At 43.6% G+C, this 22,571-nt stretch overlaps 1 pseudogene across 1 annotated transcript in view; it reads left to right on the plus strand.

Annotated features, from left to right (window-relative positions):
* LOC310770774 (glycerol-3-phosphate acyltransferase 2, mitochondrial-like) overlaps window positions 1-22,571 on the plus strand; it is a 56,783-nt pseudogene that overhangs the window by 23,215 nt on the left and 10,997 nt on the right. Inside the window, exons 9-20 of the transcript in view lie at window positions 1,136-1,269; window positions 2,053-2,152; window positions 3,448-3,627; window positions 6,668-6,769; window positions 9,894-9,976; window positions 11,849-12,006; window positions 14,072-14,142; window positions 14,444-14,604; window positions 14,771-14,874; window positions 16,092-16,275; window positions 16,682-16,759; window positions 18,670-18,792. The product of the transcript in view is annotated as a glycerol-3-phosphate acyltransferase 2, mitochondrial-like (transcript). The remainder of the gene's footprint in view (window positions 1-1,135; window positions 1,270-2,052; window positions 2,153-3,447; window positions 3,628-6,667; window positions 6,770-9,893; window positions 9,977-11,848; window positions 12,007-14,071; window positions 14,143-14,443; window positions 14,605-14,770; window positions 14,875-16,091; window positions 16,276-16,681; window positions 16,760-18,669; window positions 18,793-22,571) is intronic.

Below are 22,571 nucleotides of genomic sequence, written 5' to 3' on the forward strand. Positions count from 1 at the left end.
GGAGACGGGGAGACTATTCCATATTTGGCTGCCTTTTATTGATAGGACATTTTGACCAAACGTGGTCATTCTGCGATGGACCTTACAATCACCTCTGGTGTCTGATCTAGTGCCGAGTCCAGTGAGTCTATTTTTTTGGATGAATTCCTGTAACGGAGGGGGAGCTAGTCCATGTAGTGATTGGTTGGAATTGCCCTCGGGGGATCCTGTCATAGAAATAACACAAACAGAGGGCAATCTCAGACTAGAAGATGGAAGTGAGTGTACGAGTTGACAATTCAGTCTGAATATGAGGCTAATGTGCTAGTCTACAGGCCTCTAAAGATTGGCAGAGGGGATGGAGCAACGACGGGACAGCAAGGGGAATTAAAAAAAAATTACACTGTCCCAGTCATTGGGACTGGGACATTGGGAGAAACATCCGAAAGATGGTGATGATTATTATTATGAGTTATTTTGATAATTGCTTATTATAATTGGAGCATTTATTTTATTTAAAACATTTGTACCAATTTTAAAAGTGTGAGAATACAATTTCCGCAAAAGCGCAATCATATTTTATCTCTGCCCTGACTTCACCGTACAGTATATATTAAAATTACATTGAGTTCGGTGGTACAATCATCAGCACCCCACTCCTCTATCTCTAATGGAAAGCTCTGGTGCTGTTCAGAAGAACACAAACGATGAAAAGGGCCAAGCACAGAATAATGTACTTCTTGTTGACCTTGAGAAACACTATAGGTCTACTGTGGGCTTATATCTGCATTCACTCACACATCATCTACTGTACACAGAGATACTTTTTCTCCTTCTTTCCTCACCATTTTTGTGTAAAAAAGGATAGCTTTCAATGTTTTTTATACACTATCTGTGCTGGTTTAAAATATAAATTCATTTTCCTCGACAATCCATTCTGCTGATACTATCTTAGATAGGCGTGTGGGGCACGTTGATTGATATTGGTTAAATGTAAGGCCACAGAAATACTCTCCTAAGCCGTGTGTGTATGCGCACACATGCCTCCACTCACTGCTTGCGTGCACCAGCTTTGCACACACTGCTATTGTTTGCCATGGTGAGAAACAATGTGATGTGTGGTATCTAAAGCGGCATCTGTTCATTTGTTACTTAGGGCTCTGTGCCGGTGTATGTGTATGTGCGTCAGAGCATCCTGGACTGTGCTCTCATCCCTCTGGTTCTCTTCTGTCACAACCAGAGAGTCCCATATACTCTTTATCCCCTCCAGATTAACAGCTCCTGGCTAAGGTACACACACACACACACACACACACACACACACACACACACACACCACCATGCCCCCCGCTTTGGCCCAATCAGAAACTGCATCCATCCAGTTTCAACAAAACTGAACTGAACTGTGGTGTAACAGTTATGGCCTTTCAATTTTTTTAATTGTGACCTTTAAGTATAGTGCCTCCATCAGCCAATCAGTGTTATTATTTCAAAACGCCAGAACACACTGCCAAAATCAGCATAATCCCTTGTCAAAAGCACACCAGTGGTGTCTGAGATATCACGTTTGAGTTTAAATGTTTTGTTTTGTTTTGTTTTGGGGCGGCCGTAGCTCAGGAGGTAGAGCGGGTCGTCCACTAATCGCTTTGGATAAAAGAGGTCGTGGTTCGATTCCCGGCTCCTCCAGTCTGCATGTCGAAGTGTCCTTGGGCAAGATACTGAACCCCAAATTGCTCCCGTTGGTGTGCCAGCACCCTGCGTGGTAACCTGCCGCCATCTGTGTGTGAATGGGTGAATGTACCTACTGACAGTAAAGAGCTTTGGATAAAAGCGCTATATAAATGCAGGCCATTTACCATTTACCAAATGTTGACCTTTAATTGCAGCATCCTCATTAGTCCAATCAAATGTGTAGGGATAGCCGAATGTGTGTAGCATGTTTCATGTCAATCCGACTTGCGGTGCAAGAGTTCCATGTTCCTGAAAAACAGCCTGGCATAAGACGGTGTTATGGCCAGCTGGTCAGCCATTTCTTTTTACCCTTCACACTGAGAAGCATTGCTTTCCCTATAGGTCATTGCTGCAGAAAGTAGGCGTGGTCCTCCTGCCACCTTGTGCACCGACTGAGCAGGCTGCCGAGATGGACGGCCTGTACTCACCAGTCATGACCTCCGTAAGTCTGACTCCTACTTAAAAGAATGCACCAACATTCTGGGAGATTCAACTACTTGCCAGATGGTAAGATAAGAAGACAGATGCTGGAATGTGTATTTGGTGACTTAAGGGGGGTAGGCTAGCCTGTACCATGGACTACTATTAGCTAAGCTAACTAGCGGAGAGAAGGGCATCTATCTTCACGTCTTACTATCCAGAGGGGCGCAAATGGGCGAATCTCCTAAAATGTTGCTGTGTTCCTTTAAATGGACTGTTTTAATGTATATGGACATTCAGTAGAGCCACATACGCGCACCACACTCACTCATGCGCACAGGCACACACTCTTTCATTTCTCTCTTTAGTATATGGTTTTCACCGTCAGCTCCTCAGTCAGAATAGAAGCCCATCCTTCTCCCCCGTCTCCCTTGTCCCTCCAGCCTCATCCTACTCTCTCTATTCACTCTATTCATTTTCATAAATGACCAACGGGCTTGAATTTTCCTACAGAGATTGCTGCTTTAGAGTTGGCTGGAGTGAGGAGAGCGAGGGAGGGAGAGCGACAGGGATGAAAGGAGATGAATGGAGGTTAGCTTGATTGTGTGTGCTTGGCAGGCCCCCAGCAGGTTGTGTCTATTTTTATATGAAGGTAATTTGTCAGTTTCTTTTCCTTATTTGGGAGATTTCCATGGAGTGTATTAATGGCTCTCTCCTCTCCCTCTGCTGTTGCATTGTATCTGTTTGCCAAATAAAGTGCATTTCATTTGGAGGACTTACTGGCTTTATTAAGATCAATATTGTGCTATACAGCTCAATAAAGTGGCTCGGCCTGGCATTCATCTGAGGGACTGTATAGCCACAGTGGAACATAAACAGGTTGTTTATGAGCCAGGCAAGTGAGTAGGTTTCTTTTTGCATTGACTTATGTGAGTAAAGCATATTGGCTCTGCGTGAGAAAGCAGCTTGTTTATTGGCTGTATTTCAATCTTAATAGACCTTTATTGTTTATTGAGTGTAGGCCTGCTTAGCTGCTCATCAATAGTAATTGAATTGTCTCTGTCTCTAAGGGGAAAACAGTACTTGAGGCAATGAAAGTATTTCTAAATCTCGTGAAGTGTCCCCCTTAGTCCCTTTCATGTCTACTCTTTATCCTCTCTGTCCTCTTCATTTTGACTTCTCTTCCTCCCGCTTGACCTTTAACACCCCCCCCCCCCCCCCCGCATGCTTTTTTGTCTTCACCCTGAGGTCTGTCTTGCTGCGTTATATTGCTCCCCCAAGCCTTTGTCTGTGTCATCTCTATTTGCCCCCCTCCAGCTGGTACAGGAGCTGCTTTGCGAGGGCCAGGCCATAAGTGTCGGTCTGTCATGGGAGTCCGGGCAAGGTGGCCAGTGGCTCGCTCGCATCAGAGGACTCATCAAAGACGGATCTGTGCCCGATGTCAGTCTGGTCCCTGTGGGCATCTCCTATGACTGTCCCCCCAAGGCTAACATACAGGTGCCTGTCTCCTATGACTGTCCCCCCAAGGCTAACATACAGGTGGGCATCTCCTATGACTGTCCCCCCAAGGCTAACATACAGGTGCTTGTCTCCTATGACTGTCCCCCCAAGGCTAACATACAGGTGCCTGTCTCCTATGACTGTCCCCCCAAGGCTAACATACAGGTGCCTGTCTCCTATGACTGTCCCCCCAAGGCTAACATACAGGTGCCTGTCTCCTATGACTGTCCCCCCAAGGCTAACATACAGGTGGGCATCTCCTATGACTGTCCCCCCAAGGCTAACATACAGGTGCCTGTCTCCTATGACTGTCCCCCCAAGGCTAACATACAGGTGCCTGTCTCCTATGACTGTCCCCCCAAGGCTAACATACAGGTGCCTGTCTCCTATGACTGTCCCCCCAAGGCTAACATACAGGTGGGCATCTCCTATGACTGTCCCCCCAAGGCTAACATACAGGTGCCTGTCTCCTATGACTGTCCCCCCAAGGCTAACATACAGGTGCCTGTCTCCTATGACTGTCCCCCCAAGGCTAACATACAGGTGCCTGTCTCCTATGACTGTCCCCCCAAGGCTAACATACAGGTGGGCATCTCCTATGACTGTCCCCCCAAGGCTAACATACAGGTGGGCATTTCCTATGACTGTCCCCCCAAGGCTAACATACAGGTGGGCATCTCCTATGACTGTCCCCCCAAGGCTAACATACAGGTGGGCATCTCCTATGACTGTCCCCCCAAGGCTAACATACAGGTGCCTGTCTCCTACGACTGTCCCCCCAAGGCTAACATACAGGTGCCTGTCTCCTACGACTGTCCCCCCAAGGCTAACATACAGGTGCCTGTCTCCTATGACTGTCCCCCCAAGGCTAACATACAGGTGCCTGTCTCCTATGACTGTCCCCCCAAGGCTAACATACAGGTGCCTGTCTCCTACGACTGTCCCCCCAAGGCTAACATACAGGTGCCTGTCTCCTATGACTGTCCCCCCAAGGCTAACATACAGGTGCCTGTCTCCTATGACTGTCCCCCCAAGGCTAACATACAGGTGCCTGTCTCCTATGACTGTCCCCCCAAGGCTAACATACAGGTGCCTGCATGCAAACACACAGACACACTTTCATGCACACACAAACGCGTCTTAAAGTCGAACTGAACCTGTTCGTCACGTGCATAATGAGTCCGTTTCAGACTGAAAACATAGTTTGTCTAAGATGACAGGTTGAGAGGCGGGTCATAGTATCATGTCGATGATTTTATTTGACAATTCTGGGGACTGGATTGGGCTTTGGCCAATCCTGACGTGTTCCGCCTCCAAATCGAGTGCGATTCAGTGTGTTGTGGCGCTGCCCTCGGGAAGAGCCTTTTGACGGGAGGCTGAGTGGAGCTCAGCGAGCCGCAGGCAGCCAGCTGCCTTCGTGTTGCCGAGCGGAGAGTGCAGCACGTCGGCCTGGAATCTCCGAAGTGCGACCCCTGACAACCAAGCTCTCGGATGCGCGCGCCATTATCGCTGCTATAACGACACGATATCCCTGGAATGCGCGTTTTAACGAGCCAGTTACATTTCTTTGCATTCTTAGAGATTATAGTTTTTGTTTTTTATCCATGTTTCTAACAATTGGCCAAGTTAGTAGTTAGTTTATGGGATAGGAATTCTGCCAGATGACAGGCACTAGGCGCCATTTTCGACTTAATTTGGAAGAGAAAATTATCCAGAAATGAAGATTTGATTGACAGCTGCATGTCGTGATATGATTGGTTGAAATGGGGTAGAAATTTGATAGTACTGGGTGACGTCAGCAAACTGTAAATTACTGTTATCAATGAAATCTTGAAAAACGAACTTTTGATGTGAAAAAGTGTGAAAAACTAAAGAAATTAGATTGTTGTGATTTGTTTTGCATACATTATTAAATAGGTGCACTGCATACCCAGGTATTTGAACTAAAAGAAAAGAAAAGTCATTCTTGGGTTCAGCTCGACTTTAAAGTGTCGTCGTGTAGCTTCCTGTCCAGGATATATCGCCAGCATTGGCAATTCTCTGCGATCAGTTTGCTCCAGTAGCTTGGAGAATTTTCCCCTCCTCTCTCTCTCCATTCACTGCCGTTGTATGACGAAAGAGATTCTGATAAGATATTAAACAAACAAAACGTAGACATTCTGCTTTTTTTTTTTTTACATTAATCTCTATCTTTATGTTTATGTAATCCGGTCAGAAGAATTTCAGGGTTCAACACTTGTTCAAATGACGTGAATGAAGAGAGAGAAAAAATGCCATTCTCCAATCATGTCTATTGGAGCAGTAGATAACCAAGAATAGTGGGGTTGTACAGTATCATGGCAAGGAAGTTACACAACTCAAGGGGCTAGGAAAGTTCAGCATTGCTTTAATACTGTAGGAACAATCTATAACAATACAATCCTTAGGGGCAAGTGAAGGTTGAGAAGCAAAACAGAATATCTCAGAATTGGCAATAATGATCCGGGATACAGCTTCACTGTTCTCTCATTACTGCATTGGGCTTGCCAAGGTTAGTTAATTATGTTAAGCCTGCATTTTATTTTGTAAGACAATGGCAACTGCCATTTGTCTCCATTAGTCTTCGTGTCTCCTATTATCAGAGCTTGGAGTGTGTGCTGGAGAGTGGCTGTTGCTTGGGTTAATTGCCATAATAAGGTCCTTGACTCATCAATTTATTCTCTGTAGTTCAGACACGATGTACAGTACAGCGTTTCACACACAGTCTTGTACACATACAGTACACACACACACACACACACACACACTTTGACGGGCTATTAATCTTATTGTTCATCATTGATACTGTTCATTAGTGATATTGCTGTTGTAATGTGCCTCCTAAAGGCAGGGACTCATTATGATAATATCACTCTGGCTAAACCCATTATCTAGCACTCCTCTAAGTAAGCAAGTACATGTATGTGTGTTGTGTGTGTTGTGTGTGTGTGTGTGTGTGTGTGTGTGTGTGTGTGTGTGTGTGTGTGTGCGCGCGCATGTGTGTGTGATATCTCCACAGGTTGGCTTGAGGTCCATGTTGCGGTTCCTGTGGTCCTGTCTTCTCTGGAGGAGGACAGGTGGAAGTGTGAGGATCCACTTTGCGCAGCCCTTCTCTCTCAAGGTGCACAACAGAACTAGGCAAATCATCCAGGACCTGCTAATCATTTGCCAGCTGGTGCACAGGCAAAGAGCACAGTGACCCTTTAAACTCAGTTAACCAAATTGTCTTGTACAAATTAGGTTTAAAAGTCTTCAAGCTTTACCCTAACCTGAATTTAAAGAGCATGGTGCAGGTTAGAGACCACTTTGCATTAATATGTGGGACTTTTATGTAGCAATTAGGATTCTCTTTTGTTTTTGTTTTCCCCCCACACATAGCTGCATCTAGACTGGTTTTTGTAAAGTAGTTGGCACGCCCCCCTGAAAACCCACAAATCCAACACGTGACGTTCCCTCGGATCATTACCTCTGTACGCTGAGTGTCTGTTATTCGGGTTCCGTCAGCTGTGATGGCCGGTCGGGTGCAAGGTCTCTGGTCCTCCAAAATTATATTTCCAAATGGGCGTTATTTTGCTAAACTGATTGCATATTGGGGGTCTACTAGTTACGTTTGTCTATTAAAACTTCATAAAGTGCCATATTAACCATAGATATTAAGCTTTATAGAGCCCCAACTAAACAGTTGCCTTGGGGAAAACATGGCATCGCAGATTTTCTCCTGCTTCTTCAGCGCCGAAATGCATTCTGGGCAGTGTTGAATTATCATACCAGAGGGTCAAAATGATCGTTGTTGGAGGTAAATTATTGTACAAACACATACATGTACGTCTGGCAATGCTGACTGGTGTTTTGGAAAGTTTTTTTCTGCTGTACACATTGACTGTATTATTATTATTATTACAGTAAGTACAGTAGCCCGAGTGAGGCCACAGGTGTTATCTGCCCAGATGGCTTTTTATGCCTCCGCCGGCGAAGCCAGGCCGAAGGCATTATGGATCCGGGTTGTCCGTCCGTCCGTCCGTACGGATGTTTGTTAACGCCATATCTGAGGAACGCCTTGATGGAATTTCATCAGATTCGCCTTAAACATTCACTTAGGCCCAAGGATGATCTGATTAGATTTTGGTGGTCCAAGGTCAAAGGTCAAGGTCACTGTGACCTCTCAAACGCCATTTTCAAGCTTGTTAACGCGATATCTGAGGAACGCCTTGATGGAATTTCATCAGATTCGCCTTAAACATTCACTTAGGCCCAAGGATGATCTGATTAGATTTTGGTGGTCCAAGGTCAAAGGTCAAGGTCACTGTGACCTCTCGAACGCCATTTTCAAGCTTGTTAACGCGATATCTGAGGAACAACTTGATAAAATTTCATCAGATTCGCCTTAAACATTCACTTAAACCCAAGGATGATCTGATTAGATTTTGGTGGTCCAAGGTCAAAGGTCAAGGTCACTGTGACCTCTTGAACGCCATTTTCAAGCTTGTTAACGCGATATCTGAGGAACAACTTGACAAAATTTCATCAGATTCGCCTTAGACATTCACTTAGGCCCAAGGATGATCTGATTAGATTTTGGTGGTCCAAGGTCAAAGGTCAAGGTCACTGTGACCTCTCAAACGCCATTTTCAAGCTTGTTAACGCGATATCTGAGGAACGCCTGGACGGAATTTCATCAAATTTGCCTCAAACATCGACTTAGACTCAAGGATGATCTGATTAGATTTTGGCGGTCAAAGGTCAAAGGTCAAGGTCACTGTGACCTCTCGAACGCCATTTTCAAGCTTGTTAACGCGATATCTCAGGAATGCCTTGACGGAATTTAATCAAACTTGTCTCAAACATCGACTTGGACTCAAGGATGAACTGATTAGATTTTGGTGGTCAAAAGTCAAAGGTCAAGGTCACTGTGACCTCTCAAACGCCATTTTCCAGCTTGTTAACGCGATATCTCATGAATACCTTGACGGAATTTCATCAAATTTGCCTCAAACATCTACTTAGACTCAAGGATGAACCGATTAGATTTTGGTGCTCAAAAGTCAAAGGTCAAGGTCACTGTGACCTCTCAAACGCCATTTTCAAGCTTGTTAACGTGATATCTCAGGAATGCCTTGACGGAATTTTATCAAACTTGTCTCAAACATCGACTTGGACTCAAGGATGAACTGATTAGATTTTGCTGGTCAAAGGTCAAGGTCACTGTGACCTCTCAAACGCCATTTTCCAGCTTGTTAACACGATATCTCACGAATGCCTTGACGGAATTTCATCAAATTTGCCTCAAACATCGCCTTGGACTCAAGGATGATCTGATTAGATTTTGGTGGTCAAAGGTCAAAGGTCAAGGTGTTCTCTCGAACGCCATTTTCAAGCTTGTTAACGTGATATCTCAGGAATGCCTTGACGGAATTTAATCAAACTTGTCTCAAACATCGACTTGGACTCAAGGATGAACTGATTACATTTTGGTGGTCAAAGTTCAAGGTCACTGTGACCTCTCACACACCCAATTTCCAAGCTCTGTAACGCAACATCACAGGAGCGCCTTGACCGAATCTCTTCCAATTTGCCTCAAATGGCGATTTGGACTCCAGAATGAACTAATGGCGGAGGCATAAGTCCGCGCGTTGCGGTCGTTCTAGTTTTTTAAGCACGTGCATTAATTATAATGCCACCTGCTTCTGCATATTTCTGCCCTGGGGACATGTTTTAATTTTGTTTTTGTCTTTTTGGGGTATTTTCATAAGAATCTTGAGTCCAAACTGTAAAAAAAAAAAAAAAAACTCTTTAACTCTTACTTTAAATCTGTACTCATTACGTTAGCCTTTCTTTTTTCTTTATCCTCACTCAGAGGCAGGTTTATCTAAAGATTAAGATTCGATAGCAACATAGCGGAATGGGATACAGCAGTGTTAAGAGGAGGCAAAGACGATTAATCCAGGATTTCAATTAAAGCTTTGTCTGATTTTCTTAACTCAGTCCACCAGATCTCCAGTATTGAATGATTTGGAGATAGTGCTTTGCAATTCTTTGAGAGTGTCTATGATTGTTTGCACGCATGGATGCATGTCACTAGCCATCTACATGTATGTGTGTGTGTGTGCGTGCATGTGTATGCGTGCGTGTGCGTGTGTGTGTGTGTGTGTGTGTGTGTATGCGTGCGTGCGTGTGTGTGTGTGTGTGTGTGTATGTATGTATGTGTGCGTGCGTGTGCGTGTGTGTGTGTGTGTGTGCATCTGTAGGAAATGTGTGAGACGGGGAGATGCAGAGTGGATGGATGGCGCCCTCTTCAGGACCTGTTGCTACCAACTATCCTTAACAACAGGTATCACCAAATGATTGTGTGCGCCGTGTGTGTGTGTGTACAGTACATTTCACAAAGGGATTTGGTTGGGATTGTGTTTTATCTAACATCTGTGAAATTAAAAAGTTGCTTTCCCTTAAACTTTGAAGATCAACTTTCCTCTAAACCTTAAATTTGGCGCAGATATGATGCAAGTAGTGTGACTGTTTTCATCCACTTAGACTCGGTCCAATTAGCATAAATATTACACAGTCTGCCAGTGAAAAAGATAACAGACAGAAAATATTGTCTTTATGCAATCTCTGCTTGGCTTCTGCTCCCTTAATTCTTATGGAAGCAGGAAAAAAAGCATGGGTGAAAGAGATGTATGTGTGATATATGGAAAGAGGAAGAGAGGGATACTGTATCTACAGTAGATGGGATTGTTATCAGCATGTGAGCAGTTTGCTACTTAACATTGTGTCTCTGCCATGCTCACTGATTCTCTTTTGTCTCTGGCTGCTGAGCTCTTTTGAAGCCTCATTTTTGTTTTATCCCCATATGATACATGAAGGTAGGGAATGTAGGAGCTGTTCAAGTGAAATGGAAAACCTATACGTACAAACACAACAAGTATGTTTTTTAACAGGAGTATGTACCAAAAAATATATTTATTCTTGGTTGAAATAAACACTCTCACTCTCTGCAGCACTTGGGTATTACAGAGCTATCATTTTATATTGTGCCGTGTGTGCAGCGTCTCTCTCTCTGTCTATCTCTCACTCACTCACTCACTCACTCAACTAACACACACATACACAAAGATGCACAGTTGAGCTACATAAATATTACTTGCATATATTACCACTTGAGCTCAGCTACTGATAAGCAGCACATAAAATGTGTCATGCATACATCAATTTTGGGGTGAAAAAGCAGTCAGCTTGTCCCTTGAGTCTATAGTGTTTTTTACCCCAGATGCATATTTTTCTTCATTCTCAGAAATATGGGGTTAGTCATCCACTCAGCTCTCATAATGGACATTAATGGGTTCACTCTGAATCCAGCTCATTTCTTGATTTATTATATTATTTAGCCTTTATTTTAGCAGGAAGTCCCATTGAGAGTCAAAATCTCTTTTCCAAGGAAACCTGGCGGCACGGGTTTAAAACCTGGCATATTTACTGTACGGCTGTACTGTCCATTAATGTGCAATGTCCCATCTTCTAAATAAATGAATCTGAATCTGAATAAAACATATGGTACAATACAGTAGAAAATATATATTTTAAATATGTACAATAAAAAAGATCACAATTTAGATGAGAAACAGGAGCACACATCTTTCATAAGACGGGATCATTTGTTTGAACTGATTTAGGGGAATACAATTATCCAGCTGGAACTTTGAGTGGAGATTGTTCCAGGGCATTTCTTGTAGAGTCGACTGAAAATAGTAATTAATTAATGAAATTGAGCCCATGACAATTGAATGAATTTAATTTACCTCTATGGCATTAAGGCTAATGATCAATCAATCATTCCTTTAAAGTCTTGGGTTTTGCCATGGCATCCCTCATGTACTGTATAAGTTAGAAGAGAGGATTTAAAATGATACTAGAAGGGCACTCAGAGCACAGACCTCCGCCACGGTTTGTGCTATTATTGTTTGTTCGTGAGGCTTGATCGTGAGTTGGATCCGCTCCAAAATGTAATGGCGTCTTCCTTGGCCCATGCTACAGCCTAACACAAAGTTTCATGAAACTCCTGCCAGTTTTTCCATAATCCTGCTGGCTGAGTGACAAACAAACAAACAAGACAAGACAAATGGCACCGAAAACAACCTCCTTGGTCATTATCATTCAGTTTATTCATCCTGTGTTCCGTGTCTCCTCATCTCCCCTCCCACTCAAGAGCTGACTCTGTATTTGGGCAGAGGATGATGTCGTGGCTCCTGCCTTCCCACGATGCACCTGAAATTATTCAGCCTTCCCATGATGCACCTAAAATGATGCAGCCAACTCATCCAGAGAGAGACCTCAGCATCGCCCTCATCCTCCACCTCCTCTACTGTAAGTCCAGGATTATGTACCGATTATGTAAGGCCTGATTAAAGTAACATGGACTTTTTCAAGCCCTCCCCAATTATAATGATGCATCAGTATTCACTCCTGTTGCCATGGGCGTAGGAAGGAAGCAAGCAGTTGGCCATTGGGGGGGGGGGCATATTTGACTACTGGGGTCCGGGGACATGCTCCTCAGGAGCATTTCTAGTGACTTTTAAAAAGGCAATCTGAAAATAAAGAAAGGAAGACTCAGGGTGCTAATTGACAGAACAGACTTTATGTGTTTGTTACTGCAGGCTTTCAGCCAAACTATCTAGTGTGGCCTGTTTCTCATTAATAATAATACAATAATAATATTTCCCAGCCATAAAGAAAACCATCACAAAATGCTGGCTCCAGAAACATTGCCCCCGGTGGATATGTTTATAATTATTGTAAATTAGCTACATCGAATGGAGCAGCTGACCTATAGTCTGAGGCCACAAAAAGAAAAAGGGGACAAATTCTGGAACAAAGGACACTTTTCTTAGCCCATAAGGAATGCCTCCTACAAATGCCCTACTCCATTAGTAGGCCTACTGTAATACTGTAAAGGGTATAAGTCATAGCATTATTGTATATGTTGCAATCTGGGAACCCAACGGTTAAAAGAAAAGTCCATTTTTAAGCGGTTCTATAGAGACACTCACTGCATGAAATAGGCCACGCCCATCACGGGGGAAAGCGCTCCATTCGCTCCCATACGCCAGCGTCATTTTCCTTGAATTAAACATAGCTAAAAGCTGTTGTGTGGTGGGCTGCGCAGACAACAAATGTAAAAAATCGCCAATTAACGTTTTTTTGTACTCCCGAGCAAAACAAGGAAGCCATTGAGAATTGGCGAGAAGAAAAATGTGGATCTAGCTGTCAAGGAAGTAAGTTGGAGTGTTCAACTTCCATATATATGATTTTTGTGTGCAACACGTGACAGAGGAGAACGCCAGGATTGGGGGGGAGTCTTTGTTTTCCCCCGTTTTGTGCGTGGTTTCTGAATGATGACACGCTCCGCAGTGTCTCTATGCGTGACTGTCCGTATGAGCATGAGAGATCACCTGGAGTTCACCTGGAAGGGGGTTAGGGTTAGGCTGAGTCGCCTGGGCGAATCCATCTCATGCGAGTGATGTCTCTGGCGAGTGATGTCACTCAACTGGAAGTGATGTCACGCAATTGCTCGACTGTCATGTCATCAGGCAGTTGTGATGTAATCAGTGATGTCACTCACACGAGATGGATTCGCCCAGGTGACAAAGTCACGCATAGAAGGCTTGTTTGAATGTATGAATAACCGGAACTCAAGGGAAGAAAAAACGTTTCCGCTCCCTGCGAGCTCTGCCATTGGCTCCGACCAACCGACCGGCTCTGACCATTTATGGATTTATTTTCCGGTTCCTGCGTGTCGCTCTCAAATCCCTCCGTTGCTATGAAACAACAACAGCAAGTAGCAACTTGCTACATGCTGTAAATGGTAAGTTTTGACTACACACCGGTCACGTTCACTGCATTCTAATCGGGTAAAGCGCAGCATGCAAGCCTGCCCCCTACGAGCGCTGTTATTCGGCTTTTCACAGAGCTGGCTGACAGATTTTCGATGCAAGTCTTGAAAGTCTGTCTCGAGAGATTATGTTGTGACCACTCCTGACCTCTTGTTCTGTGTGTGTATTTTCTATTGAAAAAAGATCTAAAAAATAAAATAAAATAAATATATTTCCACCTCTGTGGACTCAGTGGGGAGTAGTAGCCTAGCCTAGCCTACCACACAGACGCACATGATTTATTTATTTTTTCTCCAAGAGCCTCGTGGAGCCTTTCACTTCGTCGGGCCCTGGGGCTCGAGCCCCGGGAAGCCTGTGCATTAAAACGGCCTTGTGTACCTGACCTGTGCTGAATCATAAATTAATCTTCATAAGCCATTAGTCTAATCGTATGCAAAATGTCTAACATACTGTGTGTGTGTGTGTGTGTGTGTGTGTGTGTGTGTGTGTGTGTGTGTGTGTGTGTGTGTGTGTGTGTGTGTGTGTTGCCCATTTTTTAGCTGCAACCTCCTGCACAGCTGTGATGTCCACTGGTCTGGTGTCCAGTCTTTTGCTGCACAGAAACCACAAGGTACAGTATATGTAGTGTCCCTGTGTGTGTGTGCATGTGTGGGTCTTTCTTTCTTATGCTGTCATTACAGTTTTGAATCAACCTTATGGTGCCATTAGATTTGAATCAACCTTTGCCCCACTTAGGGACCTGGAATACTCCAATATGAAATGAATTGGTTTCCGTTGTAGATTATGAGTGTGGCAGTGATTTTTTGAGTCATACTCTCTCTAGTCTCTATCTAATGGTTATTGTGTAAATCTGATTTTGGAATGAAATTTCACCTTACAGTATGTCTCCCCCCCCCTCCCTTCCCTCCCAGGGTGTGTGTGTGTCTGCCCTGTGTCGTGAGGTGGCCTGGCTAACAGAGGAAGTCTTGTTCAGGAACAAAGACGTGGGCTTCGGTGGAGGTTTGGTAGAAGTGGTCTACTATTCTCTGACGCTGCTCGCCCCTCACCTCATCTTCACTGACACACCTTCCAGGTTGGTTTTCTTTTTGCAAAAAAGGAAAAGAGAGAGAAGACCGATATGAAGTAAAGAGCAAAACTGTTTTTCTAATCAAAAATCCAATTTCCCTTTCGGTGAAACCCGTCTCCCTTTCTGTCCTTTCTTCCATTTGATCCATGCCTCCCGCCCTTCCTCTTTCTAGGAAAGATCCATTTATTGCTCCCCGTCCTTCCCTCGATGCCACACTCAGCCTCTCCCTCCACGCCCAGATTGTCACGCACACTTTCATACTGGAGGTTGTAGGTGGTGAGTGACAATGCATGTGTGTGTGTGTAGCAGACTGTTCTTTAATACTGGAGGCTGTAGTGTAGGTGGTGAGTGACTGTGTATGTGTACGTGTGTAGCAGACTGTCCTGTGCTATATTCAAGCCTAAATATCATCCTTAGGCCCTCTGTCCTGCAGGCACCTTCTGTCAACGTGCAGCGGCAGACGGATGTTTTGGCTGTGGCTACTGCTGTTGACATATGACTATGGAAACATGAATACTGTATTTAAAGTTTTAGCACTTGAAACTCTTGAGTGTTAAAAATATGCAAAGCTTTGAGCGCTGTGGGCTACGTTCAACAGTACATAATTTCCGCTGCACATAATGAGAAACAGAAGCCAGTGCTGTGAAGACAGGTCACCAGTGGCAGCGCAGGTCCCTCTTAGCTGTTGGAGGTGTTCCTTCTCTCAGCTCCCGTTGCTTATTTTCTGTCCATTTCCTATTGTCAATACATATGACACGTATGGATTGACGTCAAATAGCAGCTAGTGTATTATCAGTCTATTATTATTATCATCAGTGTATTATAGTGTACTAATAGCAGCTAGTGTATTATCTAGGCAAATCAGACAGCTTCAAGGGCATTCATCTGTGGCTGACTGTGCTTTGACCTCCCCATGGAGGGGGTCAGGTGAAAATAAAATTTGCAGACCGTCATGAATAAAATATCACATTTATTAACTCATTGAGTGCCAGCCACTTTTGGAGAACGACGCTCCCAGTGCCAGAGTTTCAGAGCGTTTTCAGTGATTTCTCGAGGCCCACAGAATATTGTGTGATATTACTATGTAAACACCGAACACGCAAAAAGAACAAGGAGACTCTATTGTATCATCAGCAAAAAAAAGTTTATTGATACCATTTTACGTTCTTTAGTTATGAGCCGGAGAAGATAGGTTGTTTTCAGCGTTTTCAGGCATTTCAAATTATAAGCTGAGATATTCAGCCTTTTGTGAACTGAAGCATTTCAAGCACATTCACTGACTCTAGCTAATATTTTCTGATGTAGTGACGTGGTGTAGTTGTGTCCTGCCCTGCGTGCCCCACCCCCCTCTCCCCCCCTCAGCTGAAAACTCCTCCCCACACTAGTAACACACAGCCTCACGCACCCAGCATCTATTTTCGGAGTGCTTTTTGTGCGCCGCCTCCCAGGCAGCGCAAAATGGAAAAGCCACACGCGGACTGCGGTATCACCAGCGTGTGCGGTGTCAGCCATGCTGTGCGAGGTGGCCGGCAGTGGCGTCAGCAGCAGGGTGCGGAGCGACGGGGTGGAGGGCGAGCAAGTCACAGGGGACATGAAGTTTGATGTGGTGCTGGTCAGTCGGAGCTGACGGAGAGAGCCCTGCAGCTCTGCCATCTCTTGCCTCCAGGCTTTAAGCCGGTGGGTTTCATACACACACACGCAGGCACGCACGCACGCACACACACACACACACACACACACACACACACACACACACACACACACATAGTGGGGTCTCATTCAATGGATGTTTAATGGAGCCATTCATCCTACCCCGCTGCCTCTATCTCAGGCAGAGAGAGGTTTTGAATTGTGTGTGTGTGTGTGTGTGTGTGTGTGTGTGTGCTCTCATTCCCCTGCCCGGCCATCTCTCATTCTGCCTCTCTGATCTCAACTACATCTCCACCACGCATCTTATGGCGCCTGCCAGCTGGCTCCCTGCTGCAGGGCTTCCATATGTGATGGGTTGAAGCTGTCTGCCTCGAGAACTTTGTTTCACCATTGAACTTAGCCAGTCCCTCTCTCTTTCTCTCTCCCTCACAAGCCCTGCCAGTCCTCTCAGAGTTTTGCTTTGGATGCAGTGGACAGTCTGGTACGCTGCGGCATCCTGATCATGGAAGAAGTAAGATAAACGTACACAACATGTCAAAACATACAGTGTTCGACTTCTAAATACTATATATCTGTTGTTTTTTTTGGAAAATGTTGTTCATTCAACATTTCCAAAGAAAAAGGTGTTATAATTTTGTCAACCAACACCTTAATGCCTCCCTCCATTCAGTTTTTCTTCTTGTGTAACGGTTGGTGTTAGTTCTATTTAAAATGTTCTAAGCGCCTGCTATATACCGTAAATTCCGGACTATAAGGCGCACCGGTGTATAAGCCGCACCTGCAAAGTTGACTGTTTTTTACATATATAAGCCGCACCGGACTATAAGCCGCGGGTGTTTTAATGGTATTTTTTTTTTTTTTTTTTTTTTTTTAATTGTGTTTTAATGTTTAATTACCATATGTAAGGGTTCATGCACAGAGGGGATTGTCGGGAAAGAGATGGCTGTTTGAGGAAGCTCCCATTTATTAACATTTCAACAAAACAACATAACACAACACCACCTGTGTTGTTTTTTACAGTGCACACAGTGTCATACAGTGTCATACAGTGTGGTGAAAAGAGGGCAAGAGAGGAAATTAAAACAGAAGTGGATTTATAGTTAGAAAGAGTGCTAAAGAAGAGAGAATTCCGTTTTTTTTTTTCTTTTTTCTGAAAAAATCCATAGATAAGCCGCACCGTTATATAAGCCGCAGGGGCCAAAAAAGCCCAAAAAACGGGAAAAAAGCCGCGGCTTATAGTCCGGAATTTACGGTAGTCACACTTCTGCGCCAAGGAACTTACATTGATAAGAACCGAAGGCTGATAGGTTGTTCCACTGCAACATCATGGCGGCAGCGCTGTAGTCCAAAAAGCACAAGAGCTTCGGCTCTTGTGCTTTTTGGTGGTCAAAGTTCAAGGTCACTGTGACCTCACAACCGCCATTTTCATGCTCGTTAACGCAATATCTCAGGAATGCCATGATGGAATTTCTTCAAATTTAGCTCAAACATCAATTTGGACTGAAGGATGAACTGATTAGATGAGTGGTTGAGGGGATTGTGGGTGGTGTTTCGGTAGGGGTAGGGCCATTTTCCATGTGGAAAAAGATTAGCCGTGTTGTTGAGATAGTCCAAAACATTGCCTAAAGCAGTGGTTCTCAAATGGGGGTAATTTATTTTCACTATAATTCCATTCATAAGTAACACAATGACTATTTTGGTCATGGGTTTTATACACTTTCTGTAATAAAACATCTAAAAGCATCAATCTTATTATCATATGGGGGACCATGGGACAAAATCCTATCAAATGGGGGTCCGTGGTCTAATCTTTGTCAGTTTAGGGGTCCTTCATGTGAAAAATTTGAGAACCTAAAGTGTCATAAGGCTGAATGGCCTCACCACTGTGCTCTGGGCTTCAAGGTATTTGTGCTTGTATGAGTCTGGACAGACATGGATGTAGAATGCTGACTTACTGGCAGAGTCATACACACGCGGCATGGTGGCTCAGTGGTTAACACTGTTGCCTCACAGCAAGAAGGTCCCGGGTTCGAACCCCGGTCCGTCCCAGGTCCTTTCTGTGTGGAGTTTGCATGTTCTCCCCGTGTTCGTGTGGGTTTTCTCCGGGTGCTCCGGTTTCCTCCCACCACCAAAAGACATGTACTGTATGTTAGGGTTAATACTCCTGTCAGTGCTCCTGACCAAGGCAATGGCGAAAGAACTGGAGTTGGTCCCTGGCCGCTGCACAGTGGCTGTTCTAGGAAGGTTCCTAGTAGAGGATGGGTTAAATGCAGAGGATGAATTTCCCTATGGGGATAAATAAAGGATAACTTAACTTAACTTAACCCGCGATGCGGTATTTCTTGTTTTAATTTGGTTTCTTTGTTCTCCCTTTCTGCTTATTTCCCTGCGTCTTTCCATTCTGCTGTCCCTGCTCTGTAGATTCCCAGGGACGTTCCTATCTGTGATTTCTGGAAGAAGCAGGGCACCCTGTCCTGGAGCACCTCTGATGACCCGTATCACAGCGACTCAGACTGTGAGGAGCCCGACTCTCGTTCCTACAAGGTACAGAAGAACAGTCGTCCTGGCATTGTTGGTGCTCTGTGCCTCCTCAGTGATTCTCAACCTTTTTCATATCGAGGACTCCTCATTTAGTCCATATTAGAGCCACGTACCCCCATTTGATTTAGTCTCTCTGACCCTAATCTGAGAATATTTAAATTCAAATAACTTTATTAAAGTATATTTAACATTATTATACATTGTCAATGTCAACCAATTCTAGAAATGAAGAATAAAGAATAAAAATGAATAAACATTCAGGCAGACAGACAAGCAGAGAGACAGACTAGGCAGGTAGACAGACAGACAGAGCGGAGCTTTTCCTCACAGAGCAAAAAGTGTCTGAATGTAAGAAAAAGTCAAATGATCAGAAGACGCATAGCTCGTTAAAGGACTTTGCCTGCAACTGCAAATCACTAAATCGTCCCCCCTCCTCTGAGCGCTCTGAAAATGAATTTCTGAACCACAGCTCAGATGCTGCTCTGACCATTTTAGATTGACTTTATGAAAGCAAGCACCCATAGCAAAACAATCAGCTGGGGTAATGGTTACTTGTACTCATTAACCCATGTTTATATAATTTAGCTAATGTTAACTCTGTGACTGCATATAATGTTACCCCCGACAACACATAGCAAAACGTTTATTTACGTGAAGCGGTGGTGTGTTGAAACATGCGGGGAAACATGACGTTCATCCCAGACCTCAAGCCCATAGCAATCAGAATCAGAGTCTTTCTGATTCTGATTCTGATTAACACACCCCTGTTGAGCTAGGCATTCGAGGAGAACTGCGTTTCTCCGCCTGCATTTTCATGCATTTCGCGAAGTGTTTAGACAGATTTCTTGTGTTTCAAGTGAACATTGCCGCACTTGTGGCAAGGAAACATCGATTTTACTGAGGTAATGTTATGAACACTTTTGAACGCTACTTCTCTCTGTGTCTCGCTCTCTGTCTGCTGCGTGGTGGAGCGAGTTGCCCACTGCCCCCGCCTCCTCACAGGCACACATGCAGGCTCTCTGTTGCATATATTCCTCCTGTATGGAATGGCGAAAATATATCAGATAAACATCTTCTCAACAGAGTTGGTTGTGCTGAGAGTATTGTAAACAATGAAGTCCGAGCCTGCTCTGCTGGTCCCCAAGCACGTTTTCTGCATTATATATTCTGTAAGAAAAAAGTTTTCATATTGGCGCATCTCACGCCGATACCAATATATCTGTGATAGGCCAAATCAGGCCAGTATCAGCCCAATATATAGACAGATAAATCGGTTGGGCTCTATTTCAAAGCAACATGAGGTGCAAAAACACACTTTTTGCAACATTTCAACGTATCAAATGTATAAAAATTAAAAATAAAAGTGCACTTTGTCACATGTTTGACCAATTCCCAAAGGTTCCATACAGTGTAATCTGTTACCTGAATATGATGGCCCAATAAACCAAAATTATTACGCTTTTCAAAACGTTAAATGAATTAAGTACATAAATAAATTGATGCATAAAATTGCATTGCAACTTTTTTTCATAACAACCACAAAACTAAATGACTATGATTTATTGTTTTGATCGTGATGATGTTGCTGTTTTGAATATTCATTGCAACCACAAAACTATGGCCTGGAAAATGACCACAGAATTGAATCAACACCTTTGTGAAACCATGTCAACAAAGCGACATTATGAGCTTCACAGACCTGGTATTAGTGGCAGAGCTGCAATTTGTAAAGCCTTTGTATCCGAAGCAATGCGTAAAGATGCATGTCTTGAAAACCCCTGAGCAAAAAAGACAGAGAAAATAATACGGTCTGATGAGTTTTATTTCAGCCTTTTTCCTCCATCTGGATGAATTTGGAGACAGCCAGAGGATTGCCTACAGCCTACGTTGTCTGTTATAAACTTTTCAACATGCTGTAAGAATATGGGCGGCCATTTGGTGCGACTCATTACATTGGATGATTGCTCTACACGGTCATTTAACCACCAGGAAATATGAGGCCATTTTACAGAAGCAGCTGCACTTTACGGTGTAAACACTCCTCCCACATGTTTCCATATTACAAGCAATGATTACAAGGTAATAATAATGATAATAATTAAAGATTATTATATATGTGAAGCGATTTGAGTACTTAGAACAGCGTTATATAAATGTAAGCAATTATTACCATTATTATTATTATTAATCAATTAATTAAGAGAGGTTTCATGAACGTTGGAATGCAGCATCTTTAATAACATCTGGCCCTACTGGCCAGATGTGAACGTTATTGAACTTTTATGGTTGATAATTTATGAAGGCATACGCTAGTCTATACGCACAGTGAGACAGGTGGGTATTGGAGATGGCTCATAATTTTCAAATATTTGAATAGTCATTACAAATTATAAAAGGAGTTAACCTGGCTAACGTCAATATGGTTAGGGTTAGCCTGCAAACAACACACCTAATGATTGGCTTTTTGTGTGTCATGTGTAGCACACTCCATTATCAAGGAGGGACATGCTAGGCTGTTTATGAAACGAAGGAAAGCACTTGCATGGTGGACATTCTGGAAGCTGGAAAATATCTGGAGGATATCACTGTGCTCCTGTACGGTTATGAATCATGGGTAAACTCCAAAGACATGGTAAAGAAGATCAACTCTTTTGCAACATCATGCTATATAGAATAATGCTTGGCATTAAACACATGGATAAAATATCAAATGCAGACACCCGATCTGACTGTTGTCACCCATAGATTCAGTAGGTTCGTCATCAGCCCCATTCCTATCTTTGATCAACCTGCTAGTAGGTTTCAATGGCCGTTATCAAACAACTTTATATTTAGGCAAATAAAACAACTTAGGGTTAGGGTGAGGGTTAGGGTTAGGTTTAGCGTTAGAATTAGAATTAAGCAACAAAACGCATTAAAATACGAAAATGGAAACCTCTCCTGATAACGAATCGCTGATAACAACCTTCTGCGCCTACTAGCAGGTCAGTAGGCTGCCTACTAGCAGATATGAATGGGGTGATAAGACGCTGATAACGACGATTGAATGGGGTGACAATTGCTTGGGGACAACGAAGGGCTCCTTTCAGAATCTCAAGTGACTGAGCTTGTGGTCGCCTGCTCCGCAGTCGACTGATGATGATGATGATGATGATGATGTTTATGAGCTGGGGAGGGAGCACGTTAAATGATTGGCTGTTTACACGATATCGCTGATAGCGCTATGTTGTATTGTTGAATGTCAATGATGTATGTATGGTTTTTTTCCCTTTCTTTTCCTGTGTCTGAGCCTGTTTGTCTTGTCTGTATATTGTTCTATAAAAAATTGAAAATAAAATATAAAAAAGAAGAAAATAGATTGGCTGTTTGTGCGCAACTCGTAGCACACTATCAAGGGACATGATAGGCTGTTTATGAGCTAGCCCTGAGTGAAACATTTTATCAAAGTATTTTCTTATTGTATTGATTGCAGATATATTGTTTTATCGCCCAGCCCTACTATTTTCATGTTAGGTGTTCTGGGTATTTTGTCCACCTTCTCTACATCGCCTGTGTTACCAACCGCCACTGCTGAGGAGACACACAAACACCCAGCCAACACATAAACAGTGGCTCAGTGAGGCACATACCATTACATGTATTGCAATATAATGGCCATACATCTAACATCTGTCAGTCAGCCTTTGGCATATGCTGTCTTCTCTCTCCCTCCCATCTTCCCTACAATTTTCTACTGTTCTCAGAGGTTTCATTTGACATGAAAATAGTCCTTTAAAAATGCC

The sequence above is a fragment of the Poromitra crassiceps genome, assembly GCF_964638095.1.
Source record: "Poromitra crassiceps genome assembly, contig: HAP1_SCAFFOLD_224, whole genome shotgun sequence".
NCBI classification, from domain to species: Eukaryota; Metazoa; Chordata; class Actinopteri; order Beryciformes; family Melamphaidae; genus Poromitra; species Poromitra crassiceps.